Source organism: Chinchilla lanigera, unplaced genomic scaffold (assembly GCF_000276665.1).
Source record: "Chinchilla lanigera isolate Chin_1 unplaced genomic scaffold, ChiLan1.0 scaffold00012, whole genome shotgun sequence".
In the NCBI taxonomy this organism is placed as follows: Eukaryota; Metazoa; Chordata; class Mammalia; order Rodentia; family Chinchillidae; genus Chinchilla; species Chinchilla lanigera.
Window position 1 is genome coordinate 10,751,995 of NW_004955413.1, and position 25,508 is coordinate 10,777,502.

At 43.6% G+C, this 25,508-nt stretch overlaps 1 protein-coding gene and 1 long non-coding RNA gene across 3 annotated transcripts in view; one reads left to right on the forward strand and one right to left on the reverse strand.

Annotated features, from left to right (window-relative positions):
* The window catches only part of Grin2b (glutamate receptor, ionotropic, N-methyl D-aspartate 2B), a 421,074-nt gene that overhangs the window by 393,064 nt on the left and 2,502 nt on the right, over nt 1-25,508 (reverse strand). The window lies entirely within an intron of this gene.
* Nucleotides 15,175-24,937, forward strand: LOC102023135. The gene is made up of 3 exons (XR_260075.1): nt 15,175-15,263; nt 16,013-16,133; nt 24,730-24,937. It is a non-coding gene; the product is annotated as an uncharacterized LOC102023135 (long non-coding RNA).

The following is a 25,508-nucleotide window of genomic DNA, read 5'->3' on the forward strand; positions in this document are numbered from 1 at the left end:
AGAGGAAAAGCTAGAACATTCCCCAGTTCCCTTTGGTTTCATCATCTGACATCTTCCCAGTGGCTGGGTCTCCTTTGTGGCTTCAGTTCCCTGCTAGGAAACCATCACTTATCTCAGGTCCTAGTGGACAACTTTGACCCTATTTCCCATGATCCACAAGTTCCTACTGGCTTCCTGCTTTGCTAATCTAGGGCTTCATGTGGGGTCAGTCATGCCCTGTTTATCTTTTTAGTTTTCTGATCTCTGTTTAATGAATTCCCGATATCAAATCCTCCCTTTTGAACAACCTAGTAAGGGTTCTGTTTTTCTGAGTGTATAATCAGTGTACCCAGACTAAGGAAAATATCCCAAAGTGTTCCACTGATTAAAAGGTGGGATTCAAGAAAGACCTCAGAATGGGAGTCAGGTTGCTTGAGTTCTGCCCCTGGACCAGATTCTAAAGTTTTACTTTGACACTTGCTTAGCCCACAAACCTTTGTGTCCTCAACCACACATGGAGTTGTCCCCCTGGGCACTAACATTCTATTATTGTATCTTTCAGTTATCATCTGCCCATGCAATCCAGGCCTAACTCACTCTGACCTTATTTCTGAACATTTCTCCTGGACCCTAAAAAAATTCAGCTCAAACAACTGAAGATAATTTGCTAAATGATAGAACAAAGGATGCTGGCAAAGGTAGACAGTGCCGGAGCCAGTTCCACGGCAATGCTGGCCCTGATGTCTCACCTCGGGTGGAAACAGAAAAAGGTGGGGCCAGCGTATCAGGTTAGCATGAGTACTCCATTTCCCGTGCTCAGAGCTGTTCTCTCTCCTCAGCTCTTGATAAAGCATGAAAATCATTGTAATTGGACTATTGTCATTCTTACAAGTACATGTGGCCCTCTGCAGTCTAAGCCCCATCAAGTTCCAGGAAAACAGAGGGGGACATTCACAACCACATGAGAAAAGGACTTTTTCTTCTTTGAAGAAAAAATATCTCATGACATAAATGGAGTATAGTTTGTTGCAAAAAGTGAAAGGAAACTGCAACTGAGCTTGCCATTTATATCATCATGGAGGATGACTCCAGTCTAGAGAAATCCCTGCATGACAAAGCAGACAGAAAGAGGGACAACTTCTTGTTGGGACACTTTGGTCCTTCCAGGTACATATACATGATCCTTTACCAAAAGACCTAAGGCTTTGTCTCCTTTCTACTCTAGGAAAAGAAAATTTGCCAGATGAGTGGTACATGCCTGTAATCCCAGCACTCAAGTGAGACCCTTGTCTCAAAATAACCATAACAATAAATTTGATTGTGAATTTTGACAATATATCTTTAAGGAATCAAACAATAATTAAGTATTATAACACACTATCAATAATTTGACCATATATTTTTAAGTCCAAGCATTCTATTCAACTGAATATTATTTGAAATGACTGGGTTACATGTTTAGGTTTTGCACTCATTGGTAGTAGAGAAATTTTCAAGCTATTTCTTGTTGGCGTATTTGACCTGTAAATAAACCTAAGTACCACTCAAAAACACAATTTGGGAAAATGATATTTCAAAGCCAGTACCTTCAAGTAACATTAAAGATTAACAAAAAAGATGAAGGTGGGGCTGGGGATTTAGCTCAGCGGCAAAAGCGCCTGCCTGGCAAGCACAAGGTCATGAGTTCAGTTCCCGGTACCAGAGAAAAACCAAAAAAAACAAACAAACAAACAAAAAAAAGATGAAGGTCTTACCACAGGCCTGCCTGCAGCTGGGTTAGGGTCTTCCCTGCATCACTTTCACTCTATTTGAACTGAATTAAACCTGTAGGGCATTCAAATCCAAAACTTTACTTTGATGCTTTCAAAGAGTGAGAAACAAGCTGAACCAGTTCTAAGTGAAACAAAATGTACTTATTCTACTTCGCTAAATTTAGATTTACATCTGAATCGTACTGAGATGAACAGGGCAGCATCCATCTTGTACACTGGAGCAGCTTTCTGCACTAAATTCTGTATTTGAGCCTGTACACAATATGTGATACCTAGAAACTATGAAACAGGTGTAAAAGGCCCATGGAAATTTTAGGAAAGCAGCCAGCACTTTCAGATAATGGAGAACAATTCTATTCAATATGTATACTATACATAATGCACTTTTCTAGGTTTTGTGCAGAATATGTAGACAAACAAAATGGAGTTTGCCCCTCCAGGGGCCCACAGTTGTGTGGTGCCGTCAGATTCATATATTAATAATTTCAAGCAAGACTTAGTAGTGACAAGTGCCAGTGGGAATACAGAGTGCTACATAAGAATGCAAGAAGGGAAAATGTGTCCCCTGCTTGAAGGGCATGGGAAGGCTTTTCATAGGAAGTGGGAGTCTAATGGACCTTGTAGAATGGCTAGCACTTTGACAGAGCTGTGGTGGGGCTACACCTGACCAAACGAAGAGCTTGAGCAAAGCCAAGGAGGCCTGGCAAGCTTGCATACTTGGTAAACAAACGAGCTAGGACAGAGGAGATAGGAGATGGCAGCACAGAGGGCAGAGGCTGCAGAGGCCAGGAAGAGCCAAAGGGCAACACCCAGGTACTCCAGAGAAGGAAACAAGACTTCATTCTGCACACAATAATGAGCCATTGAAGGTTTCCAAGGAGGCAGGCATGATTAGATCTCTGATTTAAAAGACAACTTGTAGTAATTTGAGTTATGTTCTTCAAATCCGTGGTCCTCAGAGAAAACTTTGCAAAAATCTCTTATCAGGGCAATAACTCTATCTCTCTGTCACAGCTGCCCTGATTCTGCTTTTAAAACCTCCTTGTGAAAACAAGTGTCTCATTCTCCAAGTCGCTGCCTCCGACTGTCTGTTCCTTGTGGACTCCGGATGCTTTGTGTGTTGTCACATCTGTCTGCCCAGCAACGAGCTGTGGCATCAGGAGCAAACCTGGAGCATCTCCTGAAGACTGATCAGCAAGCCCCTGAGCCACAGAATGGAACCTACTTCCCAGAGATGCACACGGCAATGAAGACCAAAAGGATATCTGTTTATATGGAAGGAGAGCATCTGTGTCCCTTCGACAGCTCATCGCAAGGTTATCTTATTCCAGAATTTCTCTATCCTCAAAGCCAAAGATCAAAATCATCACCTCTGTCCTGTAAGTAAAGGCTGAATTTGTAAGAGAAGTTCTTTCTTCTTCTACCCTTCTATGTCCATGTGTAACAGCCTCAATTTACCTAATGTGAGAATTCTAATGCCTTACATACCCTAAGTTACAGAGTTCAGTATCTTTTTTCTCACAGGCAAAAAAAATGAATTAGATTAAGATTCAAGTTGAACAGAGAACATGAACAAGAAAGGAAAGGAAAAAGAAACCAGCAAATACGAAGTCAGACCACACTGCCTCATGCTATCACTTTCATTAGCTATTTTCCTGGGGTTCTGCCATTTTTGCCACAGTAACAAGTCACCCATTTGGGGAATCCATCTGGGGGGTCAGCCCCAGGTAATACCACAACTAGCACTTGTGAAGTAAGGCAGGTTATGTGGAGAAAGTCATGTAAGTCAAGCAGAGTGTACAACATACATGCGTGTATGTGTATACACAATGACACATAAACACAAGAGGAGAAAGACATAGAGACAGAGAGAGACAAAGAGAGACAGAGAGAGAAGTTTCAACCACAAGGTACTTCTGAGTTATCTCTCAGTGGACACTGAAGACAAATGGATCCAATGAACATACCGACAACCCGCTGATAACCTCCACTGGGCCACATGCCGAAGTTGGCTAAACTGAGACGTTACTATCTTAGAGCTTTCACAACAACCTGACTGGCAGTTGGGCTCCTTCAGGGCCATCCATTTACTCCCCCTCACCACAGCCCTGTCTCCTTGTGGAAGGAAAAGATGTGACCTCCCCACACATAGGTGTGGGTGTGATCCCCACAGGGAGAGGTCTGGGAGCTGGCAGCATCTCCTCCACAGACACTTCCCAACTGAGGCAACTTTTCAAGGCAGCAGTCAGCTCACTCATTTCTCTTTTTTGTTTTAATATTTTATTTTTTAAATTGGCATAAAACTGTATATATTTATTGTGTGCCATGTGATGTTTTCAAGTGTACAGACACTGGAATGACTAACTCCAGCAATGAACGTATGCATTACCTCAGGTAGTCACCATTTCTGTGATGAGAACACTTAAAATATCTACATTTCCCATTTGTCAAGAGCACAATACATTATGAACTACAGTAATCATGTTTATAATAAATCTTTTTAATTTCTTCTTATTTAACCAAAATCATGTACCTTTTGGCTAATATCTCCCAAATTCCCACCCCCAATTACCCAACATCCAGTAACCACAATTCTATTATCCAGTTCTACAGACTCAAGATGTTTACATTCTACAAATGAATGAAATCATGCAGTATTCATCTCTCTGTGCCTGGCTTATCTCATCTAACATACACAATGGGGTGCCGTTCAACCATTGTTTTAAATGAGGGCTGGGGATATAGCTCAGTCATACAGCACTTTCCTAGCAAGCTCAAGGCCCTGGGTTCAATCTCTAGTACTACAATCAATCAGTTAATCAATCAATCAATCCTGTCATTTGTAGCAACATGAACAGCTGTACATACATACATACACACATACCCAATAAGGAAATCCTATCATTTGAAACAACATGGAAAACTTTCTCATCTTTCTTGATGATGGTCCAGGCTCTGTGTATGCTCATCTACAACAAGATCCCACCTTCTAAATCCCCGTGGTACTATAATCGGTAACCTCTCACTGGGTAAAAAGGGGAGATGTGAAAACCCAGATTAGGCAAATTACTACCACTAAACAGCAATTCACAAGAAAATGAGTCTAGAACTGATATGTCCAACATAGAAACCATTAGGCACATGTGACTATTTAAATTTGAATCTTTTAATTAATTTAAATTCTCTAGTCTCACTAGAGACATGTAGTTAGTGGATGCCATATTGGAACGCAAAGCTATAGAACATTTCATCATGGCAGAAATTCTCTTGGACAAGGCTAGTCTCTGGGTTATTAGAAAGAGTTCTATTTGCACCTTAGTTTGGGCATAAAACGTAGTAATTGTGATAAAGTGAAAAGAACAGTAATTCTGATTAATTCCAGGTTCAGCTTTACTAATAAGAGCCTAACAATGGCAACTCAATTTGTTAAAAAAAAAAAATAGGACATGGAAGTGGACAGGCAATCCCTAAGGCCTTCCCTAACACAGTGGGAAGAGGCTTTCCTTTCTTCAGCTGCATAACAGAATCATACCACCAACCTCATAAAACAAATAATATATTTAAAATATAATTAAAATTGCTTTTTGTGGCAAAATGCTAAAGCGAAACTAGGTGTCACCCTCATAGGTTAAAACACCCAGAGTGAATAGTGTTTAAGGGCTCCCCCTTCCTCTTTTATCCCTTTGAAGGTCTCTACTCACAGGTGTCCAGGATGCAGAACTGGTGTGTTTTGCTTATACCACATCCTTTCCCCTGTTGCAAAATTTTGAGTGGTCTTTTTGTTGCCTGTGTTTGGCAAACCTAGATACTCTTGCTTTTCCTTCTCTTTATCTTCCTGCTTCTCCTCCTCCTCCTCCTCTTTCTCTTCTTCCTCTTCCTCCTTCACTAGCATCACCACCAGCATCCACTACCAACACAGCCACAAGAAGAGGAGTTATTTTAAAGTCACCCATAAAATATGCCCTTGGAGCATAAATACGTTCCTCCTTGGCTTTGAAGTTGGGTTGGGGGGAGACCGTTACAGAGGCATTGTTTATTGATGTTCTGGTATATTCAGAGCACTTTATTTGGACCATGGGAATTAGCTTTAAAAAGAAGAGAAGTACTAGCAAAGTAGAGAAAGAAAAGGAATAAATCATACACATTTACAGAAGCTTAAAAAATACTTAAGGATTCTTCAAATACCTCAGCAAGTACAAATTATGGTAGGTTGAGCTTAATAAATACTTGAATCCAAAATGAGACTATAATAGGACAAGGAGAATCTAGTGGGTTACCTAGGTTGTCTAGGGCAGCTCAAAATGGAGCAAGAGTTTGAAAGAGGAGATAGACATCGTTGGGCAAAAAGGGAGAGAAGGTTTTCCAAGAAGGGCAATGATGGCACGGGAAGGCCTAGAGATGGGGAAAAGAAGAATTCAGATAGGTGGGTGCCCAGCCTTCATGGGGAGTAGCGCAGAGGCAGGCAGGCGGCTGCTGGGGTGAGGCATAGGAGAGGTAGGAGGAAGGTCAGGCAATAAAGGGCCTCATGGGGGATTTCCTTTAGCTAATAAGCAGTAATGGAGAGCCACTATGGATTCTTGAGCAGAGGAAAACAGTGTTTAATGAAGACAATTCCAGCAGCTGTGTGGAGGATGGGAAGCCAGCTAGAGGCCTGCATTAAGCAGGAGTCATAGAAATGGAAATGAGGATCAGGGCGAAACATACAGAGGAAGAACTGGCAGAAATTGCTGTAGACAGGAAGTGGAGGCTTTGAGAGAGGGAGACAGTGAGAATGGGAGCCGGCAGTGCTAGAAATGTTGAGCAAGGGTGGCCGTTTAAATGGAGAAAGGGAACACTGGGTCTTTTTGTGCCTCAAACATTTTCCAATACTGGGAGAAGGTGCCAGGGGAGATTTTTCTATAAACCACCAGAGACATAATCGGAATGCTGGAAATGTAGATTTCTGAGCCATCAAAATCAATTTGCAATTGAAACCATGTGAGAAAACAATCCTTCAAAGGAGTCGGGGATGAGAAAAGGCAGAAATGGGCACTGGCTCCGGACTTGAGAAAATGGTGGCTGTTTGGAGCCGAGAGAGAGACAGTGGTGTTCACAGCCTCCGCACGGTGGGCATTGTGGCCAGCTGATTCTCTGTGGTAGGAAGTTGTCTTGTGCATGGTTAAGATGTTCAGCAGTATCCCTGGCCTCCACCTACTAAGTGACATGAGCCTCCTCTTTCCTACTCACAACAATCAAAAATATCTCCAGACATTGCCAAATGCCCTGTCCCAGCAAAATGTCCCCAATTGAGAGCCGAGATAGAGGTAATCACAACAATACACACTTACTGAATATTTACAACATGCCAGGCACTGTTCTAAGTAGCTTATAGCTATTCATTTATTTAATTCTTAAAATGAAATTTTGAAAGAGCTGCACTACTGTTATTCTTCATTATTCCTAAATAAAGAAACCAAGACTCAAAGGTTCTATAATTTATCAGAGTTCCCATTACTAGGAACTGGCAACACCAGGCAATTTGGCTACAAAGCCCATGCTTCCTACCAGAAGGTACTACTGCCTTCCTGTGAAAAACTGAAGTCGTACAAAAGCACTGTGAAGACAGGCTCCACGGAATCCTTGAGGAACCAGGGAAAGAGTGTTAGGAGGATACATGAGCTCTCAGAAGCATCAGCCTGAGACAGCAGGACAGTGAAATAGGGATCTCAGAAAGAAGGGCTGAGCTGGGAGAAAAGAATGAATTTTGTTTCAGATTGATGAAGATTTTAGGGTGATCATCTTGTAAACAACCTTGAAGCAGTGGTGGAAGACTGGATTTCATAATGTCAGGAAAAGTAATGTGGCAACAAAATCCCCAATGCAGACATGAGCTGGATCTGGAACAACAGAGAAGTTCCCAGCAAGTAGAAGAGAATAAGTATGGACGTTTACATCACAGAGTGTTGATTTTTCTCAGCAAGGTGCAATGAGACCATCAGTTGTGAGAAGGGATATGACAGCAATACTAATCAGACAAGCAATGCCCTAAGAACTAGGCAAGGATATATTACATTCACAATCACAGGCTAGCAGAGGCAATAGGTTCCAAAAGGAGGGAATCTGAAGCAGGCCAGGTGAACTCACTTCTAGAACTATCTTTATCTGTCTTTAGCAGGATGACTGACAAAGAAGATACAGCTGCAAATAGGCGGATCAATAAAGGGAACCATCTGAATTAGCAACTGAGAAAACATAAAATTGTGGGGGAGAGAGAGGAGACAAGGAACAAGAAACTTCCCCAGTCAGGAGATTTCCTGATGATAAATCAAAGGTCAGTGGTCCAAGCGAAGGGGAGGCTTAAAGAATGATGTCACAGGAGCCAGAATCCAGGTTTTGGGTGAGGGGCGAGCAAGGTGCTGTAATTTAGGGAAGGATCACAAGAGACCTGGAGGAGGTGCAGTGGAGATGAAAAAGGAGGTGCTTCTTGGTGGTAAGTGGCTGATTACAATGGAAATGTGCAAAACCCCATGAGTCCCACATCTTCAAGTGTCTTTGGTGTGTTCCGTGAAATATACGTAAGAAAATGGGATAAAGAACAACACTGTCAACCATTTTAACTAAATAACTAAATAAGCACTTGTTCTATTAAAATTAGACAAAGTTCTTTCCCTCTGGGCAATCTGGGCAATCCACTTACAATGAAAAATCTAAGAACAGCTATTTCCACAGCATGAGGAGCTGTGTGCATAAAATTACAGGGTTAAGAGCATTTATTTAATCAATCCACCACATCGAGTAGAAACACAAGTCCAGTTGGGAGGGAAGACAAGAATGGCCAGGGGTTTCAGGAAGTGGGGGGCCGTCTTCCTCCTTCGGAGTGGATGGTGCTGCAGGCAGCATGGACTGAGATGACGGGTGGCGTGTGCACACGCAAGACTAAAGAGCCAGGAGAGGGTCTGCAAGAGCAAGCCTCAAACTGGCTGTGTGCTAGAGCCACCTGGGCAGCATTTCAAGCATACTGGTGCCCAAGCAGCAAATCTGAATCATGCCCTTAGGAACATTCTGTGAAGTTTCTCACACCCTGTGAAGAAATAGCTTTCCAGCCATATTCTCCTATTGTCTGTCTGTCTCTCTGTCTTTCTGTCATTCTCACTCTCCGTCTTTCTCTCTCTCTCATGCACACACGCACATCCTCACACACGTGCACAGCGCTGGCTTCTCCATGCAGCCAGCGGCAGGGAGTGTGGCTTCACTTGGCAGCAGCTTCGCCCTCCAGCTGCCTCTGGGTTTGAGCCCAGTGCACAAAGGACCCAGACGGGAGCAGAGGAAGGCTTTTCTTGCCTTCATACCTCCTCCATGCCCATCCCTAATTTCAGATACCAAAGGAGGCTCAGGACCTAATGCCTTAAATACACACTATCCTTTCTCCTGTACTGCTATAGTGACGGAGAGTTTCATCGAGAACAGTATTTCCACCAACCTGCAGTTATTCAACTCAGATTTGAGCAAACTGCATTCAATTTTGTATAGCGTTAACCCTGAATTGACTATACCACTAGTAGTCACCATGGTACAAATAAACTAAAGCCAGGAAAAAATTCAAAATGGATCTACATTTGCCATTTCAATGCTTGATATTCTGTAAACTCATAATGCTTCATTCCTTCCCAAAATGTCTGTTTGCCACCATTTACAGGCAGGAGTAAGACAAAGAGATGTACACAGAGCAAATATCTGCACGGCAGAGGGCTGGATTGTCACGGTGGCTATGACACCCAAGTGAGCCCACGAGGGGCTGGCAGGCAGGCGGGCTGGCTGACCTCCACAGAGAGGTTGCAGAAACTCCCTGGAGTCCAGACTGAACTTCCCAGGGTGGCAGAGCAGCTGTCACTTTCTGACTGTCCCCTAGAAGTGTGCCAGAACTGCCTCCGACTCCGTCATCAGCCAGACGAGGAGGGAGGGAGAGGGCGGGGGTGCTGTCCCTCCCTGGGGAAGACAGTTGGGCAGGCACTGGGTTCCCACTGGTCTCCTGCAAGGACATCGCCTCACAGCCCACTCACCCGCTTCCTTCCCCCGCTTCCCTCGCCTTTTGTCCTCAACCCTCCTCTTCCTTTTTCTCCCCCTCCCTGGTTTTTAACACATAAAGTGGAAGAAAAGACAAAGAACTTGACTGAAGCTACTATCTGGGAGAGGGCACATTCCTGGCTTTTCTTTGGTAAAATCCTCTGTCTCTGTCTGTCTCTGTCTCTGTCTCTCTGTCTGTCTGCTTCTCTCTCTCTCTGTCCCTGCCATTCTCTCTAATAACTCAAGACTTCCATCCCCCACATCTCTGCACTGCCCCACTAGACATATCCAGTTTCAGGAATTATTCCAGGACACCCCCAATTTGCTGAAGTCACCCCCAGGCACTAGGTTTCATTCACTCTGCTCTGCACCCGCCATAAGCAGAAGCCAGCACGCCCAGCCTCTGCAGTTCTGTGAGTGAGAGCCCTAACAGAGGATCCCTGAGGAACAGACTGGGGCAGAAAGAAAAAGATGAAGACGGAAAAGGCCAGTGAGGACCATAGCTGCTTCTTTTCTCGGCCCCACTGAGAAATCGCTAGCATTACTCACAGGACATGGACAGGACAGGCGACAGAGCTAAGTTCCCAGAGCTTTACATACTTGACCTCATCTAACCTTTGCCTAACCTGCGTTTGACAGAAAAGACAAAGCTGAAGGCCAAAAATTAAAGTGCCTTACCCAACGTCATTCGGCTGCAAGTGGCAAATCCAGGATTCCGACCTCAGTCCCTTTGACGTCAGAGACCTGCTTCTGATTCTCAAGGGCTGGGAAGTGGCAACAGGGCTTCAATCTTTCCCTCCCCAGTGAACTACTCAAAATCTAGGTTCGTCCTGATGTAAAAGCCACGGCAGTGCCAGCCTAGGAGTCCTGGGGCTGCTGGGACTGAGCCACCCTAGAAAGGCACTGCTGGGCAGACACATCTCCCCCAATGAGGAAGGCAGCAGGAAGCCCAGGAAGGTTCTCTCTGCTGAATCTCAGTGTTTTAGGGGGGCAGGAAGGTCTTGTCAGAAATCTTAACAGTTCCTTAGTCTGGTTTCCCAAAGAAGAATGAATCTTGAGCAATGACTAGAATTTATTCATGGGCTCTCAGACCAGAGTCACAAAATCTATCAGGGTGCTCTGGGAAGTGGCTGAATAGTAAAGGGGATAAATAAAGCTAATAACCTTTTATTCACATATTATGTGAGTTATATTTGTTCCTTCCAAAGCCCTTGTACCCCCACTCCCATGTGGGGGCCACAGGGCAATGCTCCTGTGTCACCTAGTTTATGCCGCCTCTACTCTTCCTCCTTCTCTAGACATTTCTATCCAAGTGCAGCTCCTGGGCTGTGGGCTCCTGGAGGACAGGACTGAGCCTGATCCCACGTCAGAGGCCCTGTGCTTGGCTGCCAACCTTCATAGACATTTCATAAATGAATCCATGCGGTAAGGAAATCCTGGAAGAGCAAAGGCTTTGGGGGTGGTCTCCGGGAAAATTTTCCCTCCAGGGCCCAGCCTTCTAGAGACAAAGAACTAGAGGAGTGTCCGTTACGGTGCATCTTGGACACAAAGCCTCTTCACCTGATGTCCACAGATGGGCCTCATGGATCTCAAGTCCCTTAATACTTTAATGTGGAACTTGGGGAGCCTGTACAAAAGTAGATTTCCCTGAGAAAAAGACCCAGAGCAGACACTGCAGATTGAGTGACTTGTGGGTGGGAGGTGAGGACAGATGTGAGAGGGACAACAAAGACCTAGTGGGTCCTGGGGTGGAGGGTGGCAGTAAGGTTTGTAGAGGCTGTAAACCAGGCTGTCCCTGGGCACCACAGCTGCAGAGCTGACCCGACGGCACATGTCAGTCCTCTCCAGCCTTCTTTGGTTCCAAAGGGAGAAGCAAGCCCGGTACTTCACTGCATTATCAGAGGCTGGGCCTGAGCTTCCCCCAGGTGAGAAAAACCCCACTGCCCTCGCTGGCAGCTGTTCACACCATTTTGAGCACTGTCTATTTAACTCACCCCTTCGTCCCTGTGCAGAAAAAGGTAGACTGGGGAAGCCTGATCTACAACTGTCCTTACTTTTTCCTTAATTACACAGATCCATTTTCTGTTGCTACCACGCCTGTCCTTCTCACAGAACCATAGATCTAATAGGGTTTCATCCCTTGAAAGCCACTGTGATGGTTCCTACGCCCTGCTGTCCTCAAGGTGTTGGTAACTGACTGTTTGATTCAATATTTTTCCAAACTACCACTTATGCTTATGACTTTGTAACTTCCAACCACCATCCCTTTGTTTGAAAAGGTTATAAGCTGGCCCTCAGCTATCTTTCTAGTCTTGCATGTTTTTCTCAAACGGCAGTCTTTGGCCCTGCAGTGACCACTTCTTTGTTAAAGACATTTTAGAATCTGTCATTAAGACCTGAGGTTGTTTTTATTATTTTCTCCATAATTATGGCTTTAAAATCTTCTCCAATTTTAAATTGCTTTTGCATTTTTGAAGTCATACTAGAATCAAGATTATACACACATAGTGTACATACATGTACACATGTGTGTGATTGTACATTAGTAACCAGTTTTCTGTTATGTAAACTGAATATCATATACCTCTTGCCCTTATGACAATGGCTTTTACCTCTTTACCTTTATTAATTGCCTTTTATGAACATGAAAATATAATTTATTGTGGAGGTTTTAGAAAGTAAAGAAAAATATAATGAAGTAAAATAATAATAGATCTCTTGCTCCCAAACCCTTAATGTGTAATGTAATGTATAGGGGAAAAGATATATGAGGAACCCCTTGATGAACTGCAAAGCACTCCAGCAATGGTTATCACTTTGTTTGTTCCTGCCTCTGTTAACGTCTTTCACTGAAAACCTTCCTTTCTCAAATTTGGTATATTTTCAGTTTTCCTTATAGCTCTTTACTTTATTCTATGTTTGATCAGTTCATGGCAACTTTCCCCAAGGTTCACTTTAAACTCTAAATCCTCAATTAATTGGTTCCTTCTTTGTGGACATCATCTGCATTTTTTTGATGCTAAGAACATATTCTCTATATATTCCAGATATATGTCACCTCATGGCCAGATTTTCCTCTCTTGCCAGACATGATTTGATGAGACAATGAAAGAAGTTGATGCTAGTCTTATCTGGAAGCCTCCAGATCGGTAACAACCGCATGGGCCACATGGGGATTACTGAGCACCACCCTTCCACCCCCCAAACCTGTACCAATTGGAGTTACTACCAGCTGGGCAGAGGGGCAGTCATCACAATGAATACTTGCAGAATGCTCATTCTGTAACAAGGACTCTGTTCAAAGTGAAATAACTCACTTCATTCTCACAACAATTCTAAGAAGCCAAAAACTGTCAAGACCTCACATTACAGAGAAGGAATCTGGACTCAGAGAAGTGAAGACATTTTCTCAATAAACCAGTGAGCACCAGAACATAAGCACTGGCCATCTGAGTCCCGAGTTCCTGCTCTCAACTTCTGTTTCCCACACCTGCCACTGTGTTATACTGTGATAAAAAGATGGAGGAGGTAGTAGCAAGGAAAACTTAAAGAGCCCAAAGGTGACAGCAAGCAGCTCAGAAGTACCCATGCTAGAAATACAACCCGTTTTATCCTATGCATAACTCAACAATAATTATATTAGTAATATTCTTATGCATTTCTGGAAGACTCTCCTGGGTATCACCCATCGCTAATGAATCTGTCAAAAACACAAGGTCCACACATATTCCTGCAGATCCAGGTCCTAACCACCCTTCAGATACTACTGGGTACCTCTTCTCACTCTCTACTCTCATATGTAGAACTAAGCACATTCTGTTCCTTCCAAGCCTCTGACCCTAAGTCACCCATAAACATTTACTACAGAGCTGTACAGCAACGAGCTGAAGACTATGAGCTCCAGCCAGGCTGCTGGGCTCAAATCCTGGCTCTGCCCCTGACGCTGTCAGTTTTTAACTTCTTTGAGTCTGCGTAACGTTATCTGTAAAATGCAGGTAATAGTTCTACACACATGCCTCCTAGAGTGGCTGAAGGGTTGAATTCGGGGATGTATGTGGAGCACTGAGTGCTGGGATGTAAGGGCTCACAACACACACCAGCAGCCACTTACCAAATAACCAGCACTCAGCATGGCACATACAGGGTCACAAGGCGAAAGCTGTTTCCACCCTTGAGACATTCACATGAATGAGTCGGAGACTCCCACGGTGCCCTACATCTGGACGGGGGCTCTGGAGCAGGGAGAGGATAGTGATCCCAGTCCATGGGGACCAGAAGACCTGGAGCAGGGGGTCCCTGAGCTGGACCGTAAAGGTTGACTAGGTGTGACCCACAGGAGGGGAGGGAAGGCACTGCAGACAGAGCTAGAGGCCTGGAGGTAGGGTACAACTACCTTCCACATTATCCTTTTCCCCGGCCTCTGTGCCCATTTCTGTCTCTCCGCTCCTCGGATCATGTAAAGATAAAAGATAAGCCCAGGAAAGAATAGTGCCATACATAAAGCTAGAAAGATTAGTCATGCTCTCCTTTCTGACAAGTATTTACCTAGTTTTCTAGATAGACAGACACTGTGGGAAAGAACCTGGGAATGAGACACAGACTCAGGATTAAAAACCTCGGGTCACTATGACTAGGTGCCGCACGGTGTTCAGAATGCCCATTGCTTTGCCACTACTGCCTGTCTTCCCGTTAAATATGTTCCAGTCTCCCGTCTTCTGGGAGCGGTTGTGCTGTACCGAAGGCCTCAGAATATATTGAAAACCTGGAGCAGGCCAGAGTTATTAATAATAATATTCTATGTGTATATATTAAATTTATGGTTTGAGGGGAATTTTCACATTTCTCATCTGCTCTGCAACACGATTGCCTGTCCTAAAGACGTCGCTTTACAGAAGAAGAAGCAGATTCTGCGAGGTTGTACAACTGCTGGAAGCAGACAGAGCCAGGTGGGGTGGCTCGGAGGTGGGACCTGGTCTCCTGGCACCTAGGCCAGGGTTTCTGCCTTAATATCATGTTACTTCAAATGACTGAAAAGTAGTTTAAAATATGTATGGGGTAAAACTAAGGCACCAGAACCCTGCGAAGCACCAATAGACATTTTCTGTCTTGGTGGAAAAAATAAATAATCAGGAACTGAACTTTAATACTGTAAGTTTATTGTCTATTAAACTACACTCTGAGTTAATGGCTGATGCAGATGTCCTTTGTGAGATGCTTTTTTCTCTTTTTTGATACCGGGAACCAAACTCACAACCTCATGGTTGCCAGGCAGGCACTGTGCCGCTAAGCTCTACCCCGACCCCTGGATGATGCTGTTGAATTGAATTATGACACAAATAAGCAGTGCTCCTGACTGCCATTGTCTGGCCCTACCCATTAGCCTCCACTCCAGGAGCAGCTCACCAAAGGGGCTGAGTTAGAAATATAAGAAAATGGACAATCTTCAAAATGCCCAAGATTAAACGAACAGTGAGTAGATTGTTTCCTCTCAGAAAGCTGGAGTCTTCAAGTTCAAAAGTAAAGTGTATTTACAGAATGAACGGACTAGGCTAAGAATGCAATGCCCAAGCCTCAGCCATGTGCGAAGTAAGGGAGATGTGCACTGCTGATGCTGTGAATTCCTCACATTTCATCCTCATCGGAATTAAACTCGGGTTCAGAAATCAGCTGTTTTGTAGGAATCCACTTTTCCACTTTAAAACAACTTTGCCTTTTGCCAGGGGCAACACCCAGACAGCAGAAATCTAGAAAGTCATTTTAGCTAAAGTTTCATGTTGTTAATGAGCTCCTCTACATGCAGCCTGAACCTTTATCTGTTATCACATACAGGCAGCTCGCTATGATTTAAAGAGCCAAGGGTTGGATTTGAAAGGTATAATTTGGAAGCCTAGCTTGCTGCTTACAGCTGTGTAACCTTGAGCTCTCTAATCCTCACTCCAACAAACAGAATAATGTCAGCCTTGCACTGAGAATTAAACGAGATAACATGTGTTAACATAACCCAGAATATAATGGACACACCACTGGTGTCAACTGCCAACTCATAGCCCCATTTTAACAGAAAGCTGTGTCAAGCACAGGCAAGGTAACTATTATATTTGGACTAACAGCAATAATTCTTAACATCTTCCTTCCACCATTTATCTTTGAAACAACCTACAAATTTTGGCTACCTAATTTGAGAACCTTCTCATGCCTTTTGCTAATCTCTGTCTCAGTTGTGCAAATGCTGGTTCATCAATAAAACAAATTCCTTGCAATGGTTCCTGAAAGATCATTCAGTGAGTCTCAGTGCCAGCCTTGAATTTCATGTTGAAATGACAGCATCTTTGTAAATAGGTAAGCATGAAAAGCAGAGATTCGGGAGGTGCATAATCCTGATCCCATTTATTCGAGAAAGATAGAATAAAGAGGGTGGTGGGGGTGGGGTAATAGATGAAAAAGTCCTCCAGGGATTTGTCCCCAAAGCTCTCATGAGAAGTATGCTAGAAAGGGAAGAGAAAAGGAGAATGTGAACAAATGACTTGGAAGAGCTCATTTTTAGTTGGTGAGACTGAGCAAGATTTCATGGTGGAGTCTGCCTTAGAGATGTACCTTGAGGAAGGAACAGCATTGACGTGGAATTTGTTTTCAGTTTTGTTTTGTTTTTTGATTTTTTTTTTTTTGAAGTGGAATTTGAAGGGAAGGCGAACAGCACAATTAGTGATGAGAGAGAGAGTTTTTTAAAGAAATATCCACATTGAACACAAGGAGTGAAGCCTCACAATAAGGTCAAGCACCAGGAATGGGTACATTCACATTCTGTCAGGCAGGATCTGAAGATAATTTCATCCATTCAACTCTAGTAAATCTCACTCAGAGAATCAAGAGGTGCTTGAGAGGCAAGAAAATGGGTGTAAAAGATTATAAACATGGTGATTTTATCTTCAGGGCACATTGCACTCCCACCACCATCTTTATCAACTTTCAGCACTGTCTGAATGCTGACCATGACAGAAAGCATTTTCCTAAGCACTGAGGATGCAAAGTAACATAAAGCATCACTCTCATCCTCATGGGGAAAAAAATGACAAACTAATCAAGAAGTAAAAGTGATTTTTTTCACATACAAGCTCTATGAAAACCCATCCATCTTCAAAAATCCAAAAGGTAAACGCTGTCCTACCCAGGAAAGATCTTCCAAGACTGAGCACATGTATTTGGCCAGAGTAGAATTTTCTTACAATTCTTTTTCTTCTGTGAATTGAAGGAAAGACTGGGATACAGAGCTAAGCAAAATCATGTAAGGACTGAAATTTTCTCCAGCCTCCCTGAGACTCAGAAAAATCCTGGAATCTCTAACAAGGTGACAAGAGGAAGGACCACAACTCTGAAAACACCCATTCTGGCCCCACAGAGCTTACGTGTAGACCTGCTCTGCATGCGACAAATCCCAGAGCAAAAGCTGCAGAAGTTCTGTGATATGGCTACTCAGCTACCTAGGGCCAACCTGCAGAGACTTGGAAATGCAGAACGATGAGTACATTTCTTGGCTTTTACCTAAATATTTAGTGTCCACTGAACACCACTGAGAATCCAAACTACACTCAGAGCCCTTCCTCTCATCCCACTGGCCATTAGCAAATGTCCAAAGAAGAACAATCATTGTCTTTTTAAAAGAACACAGATCCATAAATCTGCAGGTTTTCTTTTTCTTGCCTCTGTACGTTTAGTTTCACATTTATTTTAGAACAAAGAAGAGACAAAACTAAAAAGAAAGGCTATGAGAAAACTATTAACCCAACCAGCCTAATAATCAGTGATTAAAGTTACAGTCAAAGAAGAGCGACATCTTCATGCCTCCTACCCTCTTCCTCCTCTTCATGCCTTTAATATTCCACTTCAGGCACTGAGAGGGAGGGTAGCGGGGCTACTGAATTCCAACCAGCACTAAGATAATTGCACCATTCACACCCCTCACCAGTCAATCCGGCTCTGCTTATCCAGCCCCATTTATTAATAGTTTTCCTACATTTACAGTGTTACAAAGGAGTGAAATGAGGCTTTCTCTCCCAAACAAGAAGTGGGGCACCTCAATAAAAACTAAGTACAGCTGGGGGTGTTTGCAGAAACCCAGGGTCACTTGCCCTATTTCACAGCCACACCTGTTTCAAGGAGGTCCAGGACAGTATGCTTCCTACACTTCCTGACATCCCTAACATTCAGTGTCAGCAGAGCTGAGGAGCCAAGTCAACACCTTGTTCTTGGCTCAACCACCTGTTCCCCTTCTTGCATGCACTGTGTAGACGAACTCCCTTCATGTTCCCATCTCGATGTTTGAGCTCTGGCATAAGGATCTCCTGCTAGTCTTACAACAGTGTAACCATGACAGGGTCTCCGTATAAATTTCAAAATGCTAAGACACACCATGTTTAGAGCTAATAGGTTCAGTTTTGGGTTTTTGTGGGTTTTTTCCCCTAGTGTTTCTCAAATGTGGCCACACTAGAATTTCTTGAGGAATCTTTTTTAAATGATCACTGTGTGGATCCTTCCCTGAAAGATTTTAACTTAACCACTGAGGCCTGAGCATGGGCCTATTACTGTTGTCTAGCTTTTTAAATTTGCTTTTGGTTAAGCTCTGCAGATGATTCTGTAATTGAACTGAGGGTGAGGAGCACTGCTTTAGACCGTCATCACTGTTACAATAATGAGGAAAGCTAAGACTCAGAGTCAAAGGTTTCCACATGGTCACAAAGTAAGTAGGACAAGCAGAACCAGATATAAGCTTCCACTGCCAGGACCACCACTTCTTCCAGTGCCAGGTAAATCACTGCTTAGTAACTAAAAACAGAGCAGTTTTAAAGACCCATTACTTACAAAGGGAGCACCTTGGACCCTGAAGATACGTAGGTAAGGGAAGGCCCAACACTGGCTCACTTAAGGGACATGCATTCCAAGGTGACCTGAGGGCCAGAGTAATTGGGGAAAAGCATGAAAACGAGAATCAGTAGACACGGAGATGTAGTTTTACCATAGGCACATGGCCTTAAACCACATAGATAATCTTAGGACTATTTTCAGTTTTAAAATGGTGGCTTGGGAGGGGGGATAAAATAATCTCCATGGTAACTGTCAGCCTTAACGCTTGTTATCCCACCATACACACACACACACAACATACACACGTCCTTTACTGTACCAAAATTATACATTCAATGAAATGCAATTATGTGAGCTACTATTTCTGGTAGGTGAATCACTGCTAACTTATTACATATACTTGAGTCTAGAGTGTATGGGTGTGTGTAGCATGTGCATATTTAAATACACACAGAACACACTGATCTCACCGAGTGTGGTGGTATCTGTGTGACTAGACCACGGCCTTAAAGACGTGAAGGATGCTTCTGAAAGTGTGGCCATTTTCTCGCAGGACAATTAGCTATGGGCAAAAGGATGACAGAGGTCACCTGCGCTTCCAGTTTCTTCCCTGATTCTCTTCCCCGCTCCACTGCCAATGTAGCTCTTTCAAACGGACATGGTGTTGTGAAGCCACCCCTCTCAACATACATGAGCTCTGATTTCCTAAGAAATTCTAAACAGCTGAAGCCATGAAAGGACCTATATAAAGATTAATGAGAACTTAAACTGGATATTCTTTTCTGAAGAAAGAAAATCAGTCCTGGTGAGGCAATGAGCACAGATATAAGCAGGCCAATATCCTGGTTTGCCTTGGGGGAGTTAATAGCTCAGGCGTGAACTAATAGGAACCTTCAAATGGCCTCATCTAAGAAGCTCCCTGTTTCTGGCTCTCCCTTCCTTAAAACACTGTGCTCAAAGGGAAGACATGGCCTATAGTTTATCTCTCTATCTAGGTCTGCAATTTGGCAGGTTCATTCTGGCCTCTCCTCCTCTCCCCTCTCCACTGGCCCCCAAGATATAGCCTTATCCTTGTGCCTCCGTGGCCCTACCCCTCAGGTCACCTTGGAATGTAAGTCCCTTAAAGAGCCAATGCTGAACATTTACTTACCCCCACGTCTGCAGGCTCAGGGTGCTCTCTGTATGTGCAATGGAGCTTTAAAAAACCTCCAGCTTGAGCTTAGATTCCTTTTGCTAACAAAGTGGGTACAGACCATAATGCACAGAGGAATGATGAAGCAGGAGAGAGAAAGGAAGAACGATGGGGAGCTAAAAGCGATGCAAAGAAAATCTAGGGGCACAGCTCTTCAAACCCACCTTCCCTTAGGCACGAATGTTACAGTTTAATCTAGGGACTGGAGGTGTCTCATCACCATCTCCATACCTGGGCATCCTCATAAGTAAAAACTTCTAAATTATCAAGCCACTCAAATAAGGCAACTGGAAAACATTTTGAGAATGAGCTGGGAATAACCGAGCACCTCTTCATCCATCACTCCTTTTTGCCGTTACAGAAAGCAGCTAGTGGCTGAATGGCACAGCAACCCTCCACCTCACTGCTCTGGAAACACATGGGACCAGACTGGTCCTTCATTCCAAGTAGCTTGGCCTGGGCTGGGATCCAGCTCGCTCCTTGCACACAAATCAACTAACAGCTGTCCCTTTCTTTGTAATGGCCATCAATAAAGTTAGTTGCAAACCAGTGGTCTAAAATGAAAACTGTATCATTTGCTTATTCTAAAGGCAAGTCTAATAATCAGGGCTAGGATTCTTAGCTATGGAATCACCAAAGCAGAAATCAGAGCTTCTTTGCTCCCCTTCTATGAAGACCCTGACTTTGTTCTCTGGCCTCATCATTTGGAATCTGAAATACCAATCAAAGAACCCGCACTATCCTGAGTGAGGGATACAGAAAAGAGGAAGAGGCTTGTCCTTCTACACCAACTTTCCTCTCCAAGATTCTGGGTCCTCGTAATAGGGCCTTTCTCTCCTCTCCTATTTATTCTTTAAGCCATAATTTAAATGTCAGCCCCTCTGTGAAGCCCTCCTCAACTCTCCTCAGCTTCTCTCCTTTTTACGTCCTTTTACCTGAGGATATGATGATCTCCCCATACATCTTCTCCCCTCTTGTTAGCAGCTACTAGAAGGCACAGAGCACAGCCAACTCTTTTTTGTAACCCAATGTTTGATGAATATTTGTTCTTTACAAATATTTATTAAATGAATATAGCAAAAGGCATAAAAATAGGTTAAAAGAATACAGTGTGAAAGATCAAGAGACTTTAATAAGGAAGTAAACTAAGAAGCAAGAGAACACAGAAAAATAAGAAAATGAGTTAAGTAGAAGTTCCAGAATACGAGAGCAACAGATAGAGAAGAAGCAAAAGATATACATAGGTAGAAGGAAAAAAAAGATGGGTAAGCTTAAACATATAGGTTCCCTTCTGATTTTTGTAAAGAGCAAAACAGAGGTGCTGGAAGTCCTAAAAGTAGAAAGCTGCAGAACGGCCAGCATTAACCACAGTATATCGCCAGGCGCAGGGATGGTGTAGATGCCTGATGTGTGGGACAGAATCTCTGGCGTTACCTGGTAGCTTATTAGAAATACAGCATTTTGGGCCCCACCCTGTTCTAGTGAATATGAACATGCATTTTAACAAGATCCCCAGATGATTTTTTATATAACAGAGTTTGAGAAGCACTGGTGTAGATATCTGAAATCAATAGATAACCTCCACCTTCATTCCAATCAACGTTATATTACACAAAGCACGGGCACTAAGGAGCCGCACAACATCAGGCACTTCTCTCATTGTCCCTGGGTCTCAGTTTTTCATCTATCAAATGAGAAGGTTGGGGTAGATGCCTTCTAAAGGATCACAGAGCTTGGAACTCTGGAGCTCACCTACCAGCACAATTCAACCTTCCCTGTACTCACCAGACAAAACAACATCATTAACTAACGAACATTTCACGTCCTCTGTTCACTCACTTCGTATTTTGTAAGTACCTGTTATGTACCAGTCACATAAGTGCTAAGGACAGTGCTAAGGACAAATGATTCGAAGATGAATAAAACATCTCCCCCTGCATTTGAGGAGCTCGTGAATTTCTTAGGGAAACAGTGAGCACCAATAAAATCAGTGCATTAAGAAGTACAAACCCATGCTGGAAGAATATAGAAGGCAGGGCAATCTCCCTGGTTGGGCCAGTCATGCAGAATTTCAGCAAGGAGATAATACACACAGGGTCCCCTTTCTGCCAACCTTGGCTGACAGTGCTAGAAAGTGAAAAGGTAAAAGTAAGATTGGGGGAGAGCATCAAGAAAACAACCAAGGGTCTAGAATACACCTCAGAGGTTCACAAGTTCATCCACTCAATGAATTTTGTGCAATGGTCACGTACATAAAATGAGCAGCCGCAGGTGGCCCTGGGAAACCCACTCCTCTGAGTTATGTGTGCTCCCTCTACTGACTACATTCTGTTCTTCCATCTTCCTCATCTTTCTGGGAGATAATATCAATTCAACCACTCTCCCTAGAGACTCTTCTTGTGGTTGAAAGTGGAGATGCCCTTTAATAAATGTGAACAATTCATTAGACCATTAACTCACTTGATCTATATTTATTTCCAGAGGAAGATTACCCTAGTGTCTAATCATGGGCACGGTAGCTGAAACTGAAAATATAGTTTATGGAAAGGAAGAAATTTCTAGAATTATTAAGGAGAGTGTAGAATGGCACTGAGGAAAAGAAAAAGCTTAAATTTTCTGACTTATCCACTCTTGACCCCATCAAGATGAGATGTTCTGTCACTGGAGATGAATGGTCCTATCAGCCCTGTCTTCGTTACTGAAAAGAGAGAGCAATCATTCAGATCAGCCATTTTCCTACCTGTACAATGGTGAAGTCAAGCCTGGTTTCCTTCTTTCCCTGGCTTCTACATACCAGTTTTGGGCTATAGTTTCGTCACATACAACTTGTCCTGTCTCCTGCCTCCTTTATTTCATAGTCCTTAAATGTCAATTTGGGACCACCTCGTTAATGTTGTAGTGGATATATCACTTTTGTTTGGTTCTTGAATAAGTAAAGGGGGCATTCACCCCCTGGAGTTCATCATAGGCATGGGGGAACTGGAAGAAGATTTTCCATCGGAATGATACGCCCATCAGCTATATCGGTTCAACTCTGTTTCTCCCTGTCAGACACCCCCACTCTACCAATCAGTTTCAGTCCCTGATCTTCTTTGCCGGTGGCCCCTGCCCCTCCTTCCAGGTGCCAGGCGAAGTGCAGATAGGCTACTGTCCACAAACACAGGGAAGGTTCTGCAGCTGTCTTTGGGAAGGTACAAATCAGAGCCCCTGCTGTTCATTCCTCCTCCAAAGAGCTCACCCTTTTCAATCAGCCTTTAAAAAGGGTACCTGGTGCGCAGAGAGGTGTCTAGAGGAATTTTTCTCTTTCCCCTCCTTTCCTGTCATTTTCTTTCTTTCTTTATCCTCTTCACCTGAAACTACACTTGTCAAAAAAAATCACATATATGCAATAGCAAAACAAGACCCCGCAGGCAAACAGGCTTCTGAAAACTGAACCAATGGGAGAGAGAAATTAAACAATTTATTAGCACACCCCGCACCCCTCCTGCCCAGGGGCACCTGTGCCTGCAAGGCCGCAGTGTTCTGTGTGCACAGACCCACCACACCTCACCACACCTGAGACACAGAGATAGAAGCTAACCACATGGTTCTGCTTCCCTTGAAGATCGCCCCTTTAGCATCTTTTGCCCTTTTTTCCTAGGAAGTCTTTAGTTCCTATTAATTTTTTAATTGCACACCACAGAGGCTCCTCAATGGAAATTAGATCTGCTCTTTCCCTACCAGCTGCCACATTACTTTCCCATGTATCCCATACTGTAAGGGGGTGGTAAGAGGCGAGAACACGAAATAGAACCGCGTCCGCTCTGTGTGTTGTGAGGGAGAAAGAGGGAGAGAACAACGAATGGTTCAGAGATGGCCCAGAATGTCACTGAGTCACAATCCTGTGGGCACTGCTGACAAGGATGGGGGACACCTGCCTCCTCATCAGGGTCTACAAACTGGCTTTGGATGTCAAAAAGGCACCGACCACCTGTGGCAATTCCTTCTCAAATCTCAAAGAGCCCGTTCCAGTTGGACCACCTTTCTTCATGGCTATCTCACTCCTCGTCCTTCTCATACCAGTATCCTCTGCTTTCAACAACTCCTCCTTTGCTTAGTCTTTGGGCCAACTAATGACAGCTTGGAAATGCAGGGATTACATTGAATTAACTTGGCTTAATCCCATTGACCCTCAGGACAAATGAGGTGAATGAGACCCTGTCCAAAGGCTGCCTTGCTGACCTCAGGACCAACGAATCTTTTGAAGGCTCTATCTGGCGCAGAGCACTGTCACAGGCACCAGGCACATGAGAGGGGCCATGTGCCCTGTGGATGTTCATCTCTCTTTGTCCATCTGCATGTATGAAATCATTGCACGAGGAGCTGCCTCTCCCACCCATTCCTCTGTTCTATTTTCAAGTGAAATTCAGAGTTCATCCTCCCACTTGAAGAAGTAGAAGCAGATGGGGAGCCAGCTCAGGTGTCTGTAAGGTGAGCACACACCAGATAACCTCAGCTATTTGTAGACATGGTGATAACATGGTTCAAATCGGGATCCCCCACTCTCTTGCTCTGATGACACTGTGGTTACAGATTAATGTTTCAGCAATAAAAGCTCAAAAGAATGAAACCTAGGGAGAAGGACCTTGAATTTGGATGACATCCATCCATTCTGGACAATAAAGAGCTATCATCTACTGGCGTGTTGAGTGACAAGGATTTTCCAACACTTCCTCCATACCATTTAATATCCTGGGACTGTTTCAAAAAATTTTAATTTTTTAAATGCCAGGAAAAAAAAGCATTCTATGGGAAAAGGGAATACTTTGAGAAAGATTACTGATGCTAATGATTTCTCTATGTATTTTTGAAGACCTTTATCTTAACCTAATCCCTGCATTTCAGTGCCTTCAGAGTTTGGGGTTTATGGTCAGTTGAACAAGAAGAGGAGCAGTTCACTCATTATCACGGTTCTCCAGCCTGTAGATGATCTGATTTTTCTCAGAGTTGCCTCGGATTGCCTGAGTGACTAGCAGAAGAGTCATTTGTGAGTCTTTTCCATTTCTACAGCTCTTTTTCTTTGTAAGTACATTAAAATGTGTGCTTCACCACACTTCACACAGTGTAAAAACTCCTGAGAGGGGGGAAATTAAAGTATTAATTCTAGTTTTGAGGGTACAAGACTCACACATGCAAACGGCACATCTCTTTGTTTAACACAAAGACTCACGTGTCGGATTCTGCACCCCTTCCACACGCACAGCATTTCAGAACTCTGCAAGATAGCCATTTTGCAAGAGTGTGGAAGTAACAGTTTGCTTGGAGGATGTGTGGGTATAAATAGATGTGTAGACAGAAGGAGAAATTTACAGCTTAAAAATAATAGCACACAGGAAAAAAAAATACAAATTAAAAGCAGAAAACTGGCAGAATTCCTTCCTTCCAAGCTTAAGGTTTAAGTCCTCCTAACCTGCAGCATCCTTCGATTCCAGGTGTTCTCAGATCAGCCCCATTCCCTATATACACCTGCCCCTCCGCAATAGGCCTCCCGGGATCTCTGGGCCCAGTGTCAACCCTTTAGACAGCAAGTAGATTTGGGGGCAACAACCACAGTGATCTCGATCATTATTTTTATTTTTTAAAAGACCCAGGGATGCCTAGAAAGGTAGGCACAGAAAATAGAG